At 39.8% G+C, this 12,910-nt stretch overlaps 1 long non-coding RNA gene across 1 annotated transcript; it reads left to right on the forward strand.

The window, feature by feature from the left end:
* Positions 1-673: 673 nt before the first annotated feature.
* Positions 674-11,913, forward strand: LOC120502837. The gene is made up of 3 exons (XR_005627604.1): positions 674-848; positions 7,344-7,415; positions 9,996-11,913. It is a non-coding gene; the product is annotated as an uncharacterized LOC120502837 (long non-coding RNA).
* The last annotated feature ends 997 nt before the right edge of the window (positions 11,914-12,910 follow it).

Below are 12,910 nucleotides of genomic sequence, written 5' to 3' on the forward strand. Positions count from 1 at the left end.
CCGGGGCCTCTTTGCTGCACTAACAATAGCAGTGATCTTTAGGGCAGTACAGCGGTGAGATACAGAAATTGTCAGCAGTGCTTGCTGTTGTGTAACCCCAGCCAGAAACTCAGCCCCACTCCCTGGTGTGATGGGGGAGAGAATGGAAAGGGTAAAAGTGAGAAAATTTATGGCTTGAGATAAAAGCAGTTTAATAGGTAAAGCAAAAGCCACAGGTGCAAGCAAAGCCAAACACAGAATTCATTGACCACTTTCCAAGGACAGGCAGGTGTTTGGCCATGCCCAGGAAATCCAGGCTCCATCACATGCAATGGGGACTTGGGAAGACCATCACTCTGAACATCCCCCTCTGATTCTTTCTTCCCTAATTTTACATGCTGAGCATGACTCCATATGTTATGGGATGTCTCTTGGGTCAGTTGGAATGGCTTGTCCCAGCTGTGATCCCTCCCAGCTCCTTGTGCCCCCCCAGCCCCTTGCTGCTGGGGCGTGGTGAGAGGCAGAAAAGACCTTGGCTCTGTGTAAGCCCTGTCAGCAATAACAAAAACATCCCTGTGTTATCAGCATTGTTTCCAGCACAAACCAAAAACATAGACCCATGTTAGCTAACTTTGGAAAAATTAAGCTCCCAAGCCGACACCAGCACACCTGCTCTGCTGGGAGCGTGGAGAGAAGCAAGTCTATTGAACAGCTTCCAAGGCTACAGTGGCTTGGAAAGAGATCTGGATTGCCAGAGAGTACCTGTGGCCACTTGGCAATCCAGGATCTGACTTCTACTGCCTCTGAAAGGCCAGCCAGATGTAGTGACCTGACACTCAGGAAAGGAAAGCAAAGCTCTCTCCTACGAGGTAAGATCATTAGTGGGTGTCTAAAGGAGAATACTTGTTGTGACATTGATTTATGCAGTCTTTTAATTGCATTAAAATAGGTATAGCCAGTTTGATGTTTGCACTAGAGTAAGTTTTTATGAGGCCAGACTAATGAATGAGCCCCTCTGCACCCTCTGAAATAATTTGAGTCCCTCCCTTGTGTATAGATTGAAATTACAGCAGCAGCCACAGCACAAGTGTGGCAGTGCCTGGAGAGCAGGCCAGTGCAGACACATCAGTCAATGTCCTATTGATACACTAACAAAAATGGACTAGCAGTGTGTCAGTGTTAAATGTTGCCCTGGTTTTATATGTGTGCATTTTTCTAGAGCTAATATAATTTCAATTATATCCTCTATAATTAAGTATCATTAATAACCAAGTTTTATTAAATTAAAAATATCTGGGAAGTGTCAGTCATCTTTTTGTATTGTACATTGGAGAGGGCTGCAGTAGATCTGTATGGAGCCCAAAAGCCAGCTGAGAAAACTGGAAAGAAGTTTCAGTTAGTGGAGGGAGGTTCACAGCAAGAAAAATAATGCTGATGCTGTAAACTCCTTCATTCTGACCCTCCCATTCCACTTAGGCATGTTAGAGACAGACCTCCAGTGAAGTCACTACTGAAACTGAGGAGGGTAAGCAATAGCTTTTCAGACATGATCTATTCCTGGTAGCTGATGATTGATTTTAGATGTTTGAATAAATGCACCTACCTTTTTTTCTAGTGATAGAATCATTTCTAGTGCATAAAAGTGTTGCATTACATCGCCACATTTCTAGAATGCAGTGGCAGCAATAGCTGCATTTCAGGTGCCTTTCTTAATCATTCAGAACCAAGAAAAGAACATGCCTTTGAGCTGCCTGAGGGACAGCACGACTGGCATCAAGGATGAGCACACCTCCTGTGCAGGCTGTGGGCCTGAGCTCAGGGAGAAGCTGGTGCTGATCGGTGGCCACCTTCACACAAGCACCAATAATGAATGCAGCCCATGGCAGCAGAGGGCTGTGCCTCACTCCACAAAGTGCCACTTGTTAGCAGCAACGCTGTGCCCTGAGTGGACAAGGCAGGGGCTAAGGAAAAAGATGGCTTCCTTTTTTAGGATGATAGAATGCAATTGTTTGTCAAAACTAGTGGGCTGTGCATTCAGTTATTTTATAGCAGCAGTGTCAAGTGTTCTGCGTGTTATGATTATGTTGTATAATGCTAGAAAAAGTACAGAGCTGGCAGCTAAATTTGTTTTGCTAACTGTAACCTTTACTGTGATCCAAGAAGTGTTTGTCTTGCCCCATATCAGTACTTTATTCACCATAAAACTACTCCTTTGCTATGCAGAATTACTCATAAGTACTTTTTCTTTCTTCTGCATCTATACAATACTTTGTGGAGTGCAATGTCAGCAGTGCTGTAGGAAGAGGATTCAGGAATGACAGATACCTCCTCTTACCTCTGCTGCTGTAATTCTGACAGGCCTGATCCAAATCCACTGCAAGTTTTTGCAAAAGGCTTCCATTTATTTCACTGATCTTTGCAACAAGTCCCAAGAGGCATTTGTCAGCCTTTTAGAGAAGAATTTTCAAATAATGTGAGTCCCACTTTGGTCAGTCAGGGGCTGATCCTTCGATGCTGGTCTCTAAATATTTTAGATCATATATACCTATCAGCAAAAAAATACACCCCCACTCTATGTACAATCAATTATTTATTTATAAGTTATGTACATGTGTTACTGTACTAATTTATATATGTTATAAAACATGCACAAAATAGACATTTTTTAAATGATTGGTTGAAAATGAAATAGATTAAATTATTTTTAAAAAATATTCATTAATGAGGCACGCATAAAGAATGTCTTCCTTCATCCCAGTGGTCTGCCTTGTGTGTACCCCACTTTGGAGTCCCTCATCTTAAAAAGTTCATCATCCTTTCAGTGGCAGTGGCAACTTTACATCATCTACCAGCCAGAAGTTATCTATGTATGTACAGATACATACTTCTTGTGTGTACACCTCTATTTGGAAACCACTTATTTATGTCACTCACAAGTTTGAACACTTTATAATATTGTCTATGGCAAAACCCTTCTCAGGCTCTCCATCTGTTAAATGAAAAGTACCCCAGGGAATTTAAGCTTACATACACTGCAGGGGTTTTTTTTAGTAGGAATGGGCTACCACTACTGTAAATCTTATAGGCTGCTAAACTCTGTAGTATTTGGGTTTCCTGGACAAGAAATATCCTGAGCAAACTATGGAGAGTAATAATTGAGCCTGATATTACCCTTTTACATCATGAGTGATCTCATTATTATCATGATTTAAGTGATGATGCCAGAACCACGCTTTTTCCACAAACTAAATGATTCAGCAGAGAATTGTAATAAAAAGAGGCTGTCAGATTATGGTTTAACTAAAGTTGAGCCAAATTTTGGGTTCAGCCATTAAAGCAGCTGTAATCTGCCCTGGTTTAAATTCAGCTTTGTCTAAAAATCTGCTTTTGTTTTGCTTTGATTTTTTTTCCCTAATGACCATTCATTATGGATGTGAACTTTCCTTCTCTGTCTGGATATGTGTAAATATTTTGAAGCTTCTGTTTGCTGATTCCCATTATGTTTGAACTCTGCTTATTGGGGCCAAGTTTTATCAGGTTGTCTCTCCTGTGCTCCTGACTCTTGAGCTGGTTCCACTGGAATGCTGTTGTTGCAAAGAATTTTCATGCTGCTTGACCCTATTTGCACATACTCTTGCCTCCTAAATTTTCCTCTCCAGAGCATATTATTAATTATATCAGATCTAAATATGCTAATTCTTCAATAAGAAAACCCCAAATAAAATTGATTCACACCATTATTAAGACATCTGGGAAAAAAAAAAATCACAATTATTTTATGAAAGGCACAATTTCCAGAGGTACAAAAATATTCAACATGCACAAAAGCTGCCCACCTAAATGTCACTCTGATATTTTGAAATCTCTTTCATAGTTATCTTTCCCTTCTCTGTTTTATGACCTTAGGACACAAAACATGTCTATTTAATGTCTACATTAAAATGTAGCATGTCTACATTGAAATATTCAGTTGCTATTGGCCACTGTAAAATCAATTGATCACTAACTTCCTCTGATCTTGCCATTTTATTAAAATCATTAGCATCCCATCTTTTTGGAAGAAAACATTGTTTTAGGTGAACATCCTAAGGCAATATTTAAAAGTTAATTTCTTCCTTATTTTTAACATATACCATTTATTGTGTGAAAATTAAGTAATGTAGGGAAAAGAGGGACAGCTCTGGGGTGTCATCACCTCATTAACATTGCCATAGTCAGCTTGGTCAAAAGGGAGAAGAGGTTAAGATAGCATAGGACACCACAGGATATAAAGTCCCAACACACACAAGAAGTCACTGAGTTAACATGAAAGATTTCAGAATGAAACCTTGGTGCAAGAAACCCCTTGCAATAAAGGCTTGGAAACATTGTCTCTTGCCATTTGGAATATGTTCACTGGAGGAGAGCTGGAGTCTGTCCCACCATCAGCTCAAACAGGAGTTCACCACTCCCTAGAGGGGAGTGCAGTAGAAATCAGCTCAGTAATTCCTTGTCTTCTGCTGTCATAGGAACTCTGTCATCATACTGGACTTCATCTACCAAATCCATGTGCTGAGTAATCCATACAACAGCAGCTCGTGGAAAGGGTGGCATTTAACAGTTACTGGTTTATTCATGGCTGGAAGAGAGCTTACCTAGAAGCTCAGATCAAAAATCATCCAAGCAGAAGTGGGTAAAAAGCTTTGCTTGGGTAAAATGAATGAAACCAATTAACTCAGAGATGTGCATTTTGGAAGAAGGCAATGAGAGGTCTCTGCAAATTCTAGAAGGCCAAAGAATCCTCATTTAGAATATTTTTTTCATGTAAGTATGAGTGTGTGTATTTTATACATGATATATATATAGATATGGATAAGGATAGATGTGTATGTGTTTATAATAAAGCAGGGCATTTCCGTACTAGGCAGTAACACCCAGTTAGTGCTGACTTATAGGTAACAAGAAGAAAGTGAGCAGATGACTTGCTCCAAGCAGTGTCATATTTGTCCCTTTGTCAGCCTGGACTATTTCAGCAGCAGTTTACTGTCACTGCTATCAGGATCAGCAGAGTCACTGCCATCTTATGGGCTACCTATTGTCCATTGCACACATAGTTAGAACCATTACCATGCAATATTAATTCTGATTTTAAAAACATCCTATAACTTTAGTAATACATGTAACATTTACACATAAATAACCTTTGCATTGGAATCTAGGTCAGCTCATTGTCTCTATCAGGGAAAAAATCCCTAATGCCTGTTTATGTCAGATTGAGAAAACTGATCTTAGCCACCTTGAGCTTTGAAGGCAGAGGTTGTCAAGTCTTCCTGACTGCAACAATCTGACACAAAGGGAGTACTCTGGCAAGCTGATTGTATTTATCCATCTTGCAAGCAGTTGCCCAGCCTGTGGATTTCATCTCTGCCTCTGCAAGAGCATTTTGCAGCCAATAGATACCTGCAGGATGCACAGGCACAGAATTCTTGAAGACTCACCAGGTTCCTGAACCTGAAACTACACATATTTAAGTATGACAGTGAACCTACTGGAGTAATTGTGACTGTTTGCATAACTTAAGGCAAGTGTTTTCAGATTTGGGGCTGTGCTGGCTAGCATCAAGTTTAATACTACAGTAGCAATAGATTAGTTTGATTCCACATCTTTTAAATGTTCAGTTGTGTAATGTGAAATGGTTTGGACAAAAATGCTTGAATTGACTTGCAATAATGCATGGAAGAGTTTGTGCAACATCAGTCAGAATGAGGAAAAATAAACCACATTGACAGTTATTTAGTAAAGAGAAAAATAAACATGCAAATAGGAGTTTATTCCAGTTCATCATAACCAGATGTGACCTATAGTGTACTATACTTTCCATTATTTAAAAAAAACAAATTATGGGCTAGATAAAATTCTATTACTGTACTTGTTTTCAGTACCAAAAATATGTCCTTGATTAGACAGCTTCAATCACAAACAGTAACATATTTTCCTGCCACCTGCAAATACAAACAGTGCTGTGTTAGGACCAAATTGGAACAGGAATTAATATATTTATGCAGACAAATGCAAATACATTATGAAATAATAGATTTTTGAATTATTATTTTCTTCTTTTCTACCAAATAATCACAGCATTAAGAACATATAAAAATTCTTCATTAATTTAAATTTAATACTTTTTCCTTATTTTTTTTGCAGTGGTTTAGTTTATTTCTTCTTAGTCAAACTGGTTTGAAGTGATCCTGACTTCCCCAGAAGTCTTCATAAATCCTGTTAAACAAGACACATATCTCTGTTGTTTAAAACTCAGCTAGAAAGGGGATGTTAGTTCTACCTCTGCAGTTTGAATTTGTGTCATCTACATTTCTGCTGGTGCCACAACAGAAGGTGAAAAAAAAAACCCCAGTTTTCTGGCATTTTACAGGCAATTTCAAAATTCCATTGCTATTTAGAGGACATTTGGATTAAGACAAGAATTTTTCATCCTGGACTTTCAGAGGCATGTGGAGTGCACCCTGAAGTATGAAGTATACAATGGAAATACTTTCATAAGGAGTTGCTGCTTCTGAAATGGGAAAGCTTTGCTTAAGCTTGTTGACATTTGGTGGATTATTTCTGTGTCTGTCTGAGGTTGTCTGCACTTCAGGATTTCCCACTATTGCTAGTCTGCATGTGGCTCTAGTCAACTGTAGACAAGCCATGTGTGTCCTTACCCACAGATAACAACTTTTTCAGAGCAGATTCAGATGCCAGAGCAATATGAGTGACAGCATCTGCTGGTACATGAGAAGCTTGAGCGAAGCAGGCAGGCAAACTCTGAGTACCTCCCCTCAGGCACCACTTTCCTTTGTGACAGCAGCCACTGAGGGAAACCTTGTCACATGGGAAGACAGGGTTAACGTGCTCTGAAACTGTGTGTGTGCTTCATGTGAGTAGAAATACTTGTACAGAATTTAAGAATTTAAGGATTCCTGGCCAACTGGTTAAGGGAAAGTGGGAGAGTTGGTGGAGTGTGGCCAGGCCTGTGGCTGTCCATGCTGCCAACCTGCAGCCTTCTGTGGTCTGCCCTACTTCTCTGGTGGACCAGAGCTCACACCACCAGATCAGTGCTTGGGACAGCAAAAGCATATAGGGTGGATGTTCATGGGTTTCCTCTCTGGTTGTAAAGGACATACTTTTTGTTTGTATATATGACCATGCAGGGTGTTTGCCATGCCACCAAGCTACATGGCAATAGAGTGACATATGAGGGACAACAGAGAACCCATCCAGGCTTCCCATGCAAAGAGCTGTCTCTAAGCAGCCTGTTGTCACTTGGGAACAAGGTCTGACCTGTAGATCTGTCTGGTGTTCTCATGTGCCTGCTGTTTGTCTCCAAGGTGCAGCTCCTTCTGGAAAGGAGCTTTGCAGATGTACAGACTCCTGAAGCTCAGCCTGCTCCTCATACCTGGGTGAGTAGCAGCTTTGGCCATTGATACTTGAAGATACAGCTAAAAAAGTGGCTTCAGCAGTATTTCTGGATAACACCTTCAGCATGTCTTATGATATCGAATGTTTCCACAGCCTCCAGTTCTTGGAGCTACGGGAGAATGTACAAATATCCATTTCCTTGCAGAGGTTCAGGTTACACAAGCTCTTGGGTTTGTAAGCTGTCTGAGAGGTCAAATCCAGTCAAATGCTTGTGTGGCTTATCTTGTATTAAATATTGCAGTAGTCATCTTATCTATCTGAGAAAGGTGAAGGGTTCAGTGACCTCGAGACTTGTATCTATGGTGCCAGGGAGTCAGGGAATTTTTCAAACTTGCTGTATTATGCTTATCCTCTTACAGTCTGACTTTCTTTTAGCAGTGGTGTTACAGACAGCAATACAGTTAAAAAGGTACAGTTAAAAAAACCTCAACAATCTCTGATTGTATTCATTTGTAAGACTTGCTTATGCTCTGATCCTACAAAGCACTGAACACCTCAGGTAAAAGGGATTTTAACTTCTCTGGGTTTCAGTGGGAATTCTTGTACTGTATGCTCAGAAATCAGAAGAAGGGATCTTGAACAGAGTTCAGAAGTGTCTTTGGAGCTCACTCATGACAACACTCACAACCTTATCCACAAGGTCATTATTTTTAAGGGCTTCTATGGCTCTCAGCTCCCATAGCTGTGGTAACGTGAGAATATTTGCTATCATTATACAGATAAACAAATGTCTAATCTTTGTGGCTGCAAAAAATGTAAAAACATTGAATCCATTTATCTCAACACCAGCAAACTAGACAGATGACTGAAATATCACAGGATTCTGAAGTACAGTAATTCTTAAAACAAGCTCTTGGTATTTTTTTATGTGTTTGGAGTTATTAATCCTGGCATTTCCAGGCTTATTTCCTGCTACCCCATTGTGTTTCTTATTTTAAGTTTTGAACAACAAAATTCTTACACCTCTTTGCACATGGGAGCAAACTAATCCTCTACAAAATTCTGAGACCAAGATTGCTTGTGTTGGTTTTTAGTGGGTGGCTTGATGGGCCTCTACTGGCCCTCTTAAAGATGATTCTAATGCTGTTGTGAAAGGGCTTTCATTGACTGAAGAAGCCCTGCTATGTGCTACAATATTTTGATGTTTTCTCTATGTCTTCTGATACATTCAAAGTAATTTCACAAGTCGTTCCCACAAAATAGTGGGATCAGCTTAACATAAGAAGCAGCACCTTCCCTGTGAGCCCTGAGCTACTGTCTCATCCAGGCTCTTAATATGCTTAAATGGGGAACAGTATTTTTGTCCAAAGCTCTTGGCTGTTCTTTCTGGACAGAAGCACTCTAATTCCTTAAAACTTTTTGGAGCAGCTCTTCTAAATAGCACTGACAAGCACAAAATACCTTCTTTTCTATTTGCCTGCCTGGAGTGTGTAATCTCATATCTGAACAATGTAATTTATTATCAATATCTGAAGTGGATTCCTACAGCTTCCCCCATATATTAATAGCTGTAGCTTTTATTTTCTAAAGAAGGATCTCCTGGGCCCTTCTTGTGGTATAAGCATTGCTGCTAACTGGGTAGCTGGCTGCAAAGGATGATAGTGTCCCCTGCTATTATAAATCTAGTGAGCTCACCTTTAAATGTCTGTCTCTATTCTCCCCTTTGGGCATTGTTCCAGTCACTTTTTGGCCTTTTTATTTTAAAGAAAAATCCTGTCCATATGGTCAAAGGAGGAAGTATACTTGCCCTCAGATTCACTTAATGTCTGCTTGTTCTGTATATTTTGGAACTGGACTGCCATTGTTCAGGAGAGGAAAAAATAGCCATCTTCAATGAAAATCTAAATTAGTAGCCTGCATGCATCAAACAAGAATAAAAGCCCATGCTGGAGGATACAGTAGATCTAAATATGCATGCCCTGATTCACGTAGACGGCCAAACTCTTTCAAACAGAAACATAATTTGACCTATGAAGTAATTAATGCCATGATTATGGGGAGGGAATACACCACAGTTCACGCTGCAGCCCGGCTGCTTTCCATTAATAGAAAGCTCTATTATTCCCTCCCCCCCGCCACAGACTTATCTCAGTTTTAAAAATTCTGTTGGCTGCAAAATTCCTGTCTGTGCTGAAGGCATAGCAGATGTTTTAGCAAAGTTTCAAAAAAGTTGGTGTTTGAGTTTTCCAACTTATCTGATTGTAATTTTGTTCCACTATTATGTGGGGGGATAGAATATAAGGTAGTCTTACCCCTGAGGAGTTGCAGCTGTACCAACTACCAAAGATTAAGAACAAGCCACAGCTGTAACCAAGAAGAGTGCTATAAGAGGGAAGGAGTTTGTTGGTTGTGTGGAGGAGAGGAAGTTGTCAGTGCTGTGAGGAGTTTGCTCTGAGATATAGCTAAGAAGGTATGAAACCTTTGCAATAAAATGACAACACTATTATCTGAAAAGAGTAGCTCACTTCTTTTTCAGTCTTGCCATATAAATCTCTTTTACCAGATTTTTGAGGAAGACAGATTGGCTTAATTAAAACTTATATTTCTTTGTTTTATTCTAGGTAATTCTGAGACCAGTCTCCCACACACCAACATCAATGGGGTTTTTCCTGCTGGATTAAGCAGAAGGAGGAATACCAGCTAGAAAGACCTTGAGAGGAGGGTTTTTTTTCACACAACTTGTAATTAATTGTGGTACTCATTGCTACAGGATTTTATGAATCTCACTCTTTTGTATATATTGAAAGTGTAATCAGAGTAAAACCTGTCATGTATGTTCAAATATGCAGATAATAACTCTTAAAAAATACTTATAAAAACTATCCCTGAATCTTAGATCTCTAGAAACAATGGGATTGTACTGAGGATGTGTCACTGTATGTTTGCCACTTCTTATTCACTTCCTTAGGCAATTGCTGCTGGCTTCTCTTGGAGGAATGGTACCTGGTGGCCTGGATCTTTGATTTGATCACTCTGGTCAGTCTGAGTGATGTGAAAAAAAATTGACTTTGACTCAAAGGCTGTATTCTATGATCACTTTTGACAATTATAAGCACAAAGAACATGGTCATATTTTCAAATTCTGAGGTAAAATATATGGACACCTAAAATGTGATCTGAAACTTTTGCATTATTTGAGGGAACACTTTGTCACGATAAGAGCCTGAAGTGCCAGGAGCAGAGAAGAAGTATTGTAGGTTAGGCCTATGTCCTGCACAGAAGCTCATTTGTAAATGCTCCCTCTCTCTTCACTTAGGACAGCTATAAAATCAAGCTAATAATGTTTATACTTAGTTTTGGAAGGAACTTTGAGAGCTAGAAATAAATGCTTACTCTGCAAATGCAAAGATTTATTTTTTTACATGGAGTGATTGCAACTGAGTAAAAATGGGAAGAGGATCAAAAACATTTGGAAGACTCAAGATCACAAATGACTGTCAGTGACACTAATTTTCCTAATGTTTTAGGTGCTTTTGTATGTCCTCTAGGGAGGCTAAGATGCATCCAAGAAAAAGCTCTGGCATTATGTGCCCTAACTTTTTGATGCCTGGCCCCTGACGTGCAGTTCCAAACCTTAAGTTAGGCACAGCATTTCCGGCTCTGTGATACTGAACACATTTTGCCAACAGGAGAGCAATGGAGTTGCCTCAGAACACTGAGCCTGAAGGCAAGAACCCTCTGCTAGGTGGGAATTAATTTTTCAGAGGAGCAAAGACCTTGCTGTTAGGCAGATTTTGCTGGCATTTAGAAATACATCTCATTGTAGGCAGCTACTTCATTTTGGGGAGATTTATCCCCAAAACCTCAGATATAAAAGAGTTGAGATCTTTGCAAAACCCCATCTTATAATAAACCCTGTGTAATAAATACTGACTCTGGCCTTAAATTAAAATGGAATAATTTATTGCTAGATTTGACTAATCTCCTTGAAGATGTCCAATGTGTAAACTGGGCATCTTCAAGGCCTGTTAGGACAAAGATGGATGGGGAGAAGGCTGGCTGTGAGCCAGCAAAGCTGACCACAGCAAGGGAGAAGTGTGATGATTAAACCTGGGCCAGCCCCTGCTGCCCTGACTCCAGGCTGTTCTATGGAAAGATGTGCAAGGACAAGGTGAGGATTTTGCAGAAGCTGGGACACTGAAACTCAGCAGCCTGGGACCACCCCTATGGCAGCATGTGGGAAGCAGCAAGCTCATCTAGACACAAAATCAATCTTTAGTTAAAATCCATGGTCTTTCCACAGGTTTTTAAGGCCGATACAGTAACAGGGTCCAAGAACTGGCTCTGAGGGTGCAGTGCTTTAATACAGAGGTCCAGTTAAAGTGCCCTGGAAGCCTGGCACTGCCTCATGGAATGGTTAATCCATCTTCCCTCTCTGCCTCTGCTGTTCCTGCACATTTGAACTGTCATATCCTTTCTCCATTATGTAATAGCCTAGAGGTCACACATGTTCCTCTGCTTTGAATAATACATCTCTATGAAGCCTCAGTATCTGTGTTTGAAAATTTATTTCTTTCATTTTAATATTTTATCAATTTTGTCCTAAATGGATGACCTTAACTGGTTGCAGTTCATTTCATTTCTTCTCTGCTTAAATATTTTAAAGGTTCCAAAGTACAAACATCATTCATGTGGTGTAACAAAAATGCTCAGCTTGAGCTTTGGATTATTTAATTGTAATTGTCAAGCTATTATTAAAATTGATTTTTTTTTTCTTCTTTTCAATTTCTTCCCCCCTCTCCTTCTCCCATTTCTAACATCATTTGTCACATCCTTTATGTTGGTATTTAACTATACCTCAGTGCTTCTAGAAAACCTATGCAATGCATTAGGACCATTACTTGTGGACAACAGACAGGCAAGAGTCAAAATCACCCTGCAATGGGGACAGGCACTGCATGCAGAAAATACCTCAGTAACATAATTGTTCCAGTACCAGGTACAGTATTTGGTGTTAGGTACAAGTTGAGCTTTTTGCCCTATGTTTGGAGAAAAAAGAACCAGAGTTATAATTTACGAGCTGGCCATCTTGATGCTGCAACCAATCTGGATTTCATTAAGCTGGAAAGAGGTTTTATATTAATGGTATATCGTCACAACAACATATGCACCAGGAAAAAAAAAGAAGTTAACAAATACCTGGCAGTCCTAGCTCTGAAATGAGTCGTGCTGTTAGAGAGATGTCATTTTGGGCACATAAGGTTCTTTGTAAGAGTAGCAGTCCTAGCCTTACTCAAACCTTTTTAGGTAATTAAATTCAATCTTCATAAATTTCAGCATTGCTTGGCTTCCTGTCCTGAGCAGGTTGATGTCACTACAGGCAGCTTCACACTGACAGTTGCTGAGTGCCTGGTCTCACTGACCCTTCTGATGTGTAAAATGTTTTGGGTTATTTAGATGTGAAAGGCAGTAAAAGCTAGTAAGCACAAATTGATTTAATGATTGTTATTCTGCACTTATACTATGAGAAAGCAAA

Source organism: Passer montanus, unplaced genomic scaffold (genome assembly GCF_014805655.1).
Source record: "Passer montanus isolate IOZ18808 unplaced genomic scaffold, ASM1480565v1 scaffold23, whole genome shotgun sequence".
NCBI lineage: Eukaryota > Metazoa > Chordata > Aves > Passeriformes > Passeridae > Passer > Passer montanus.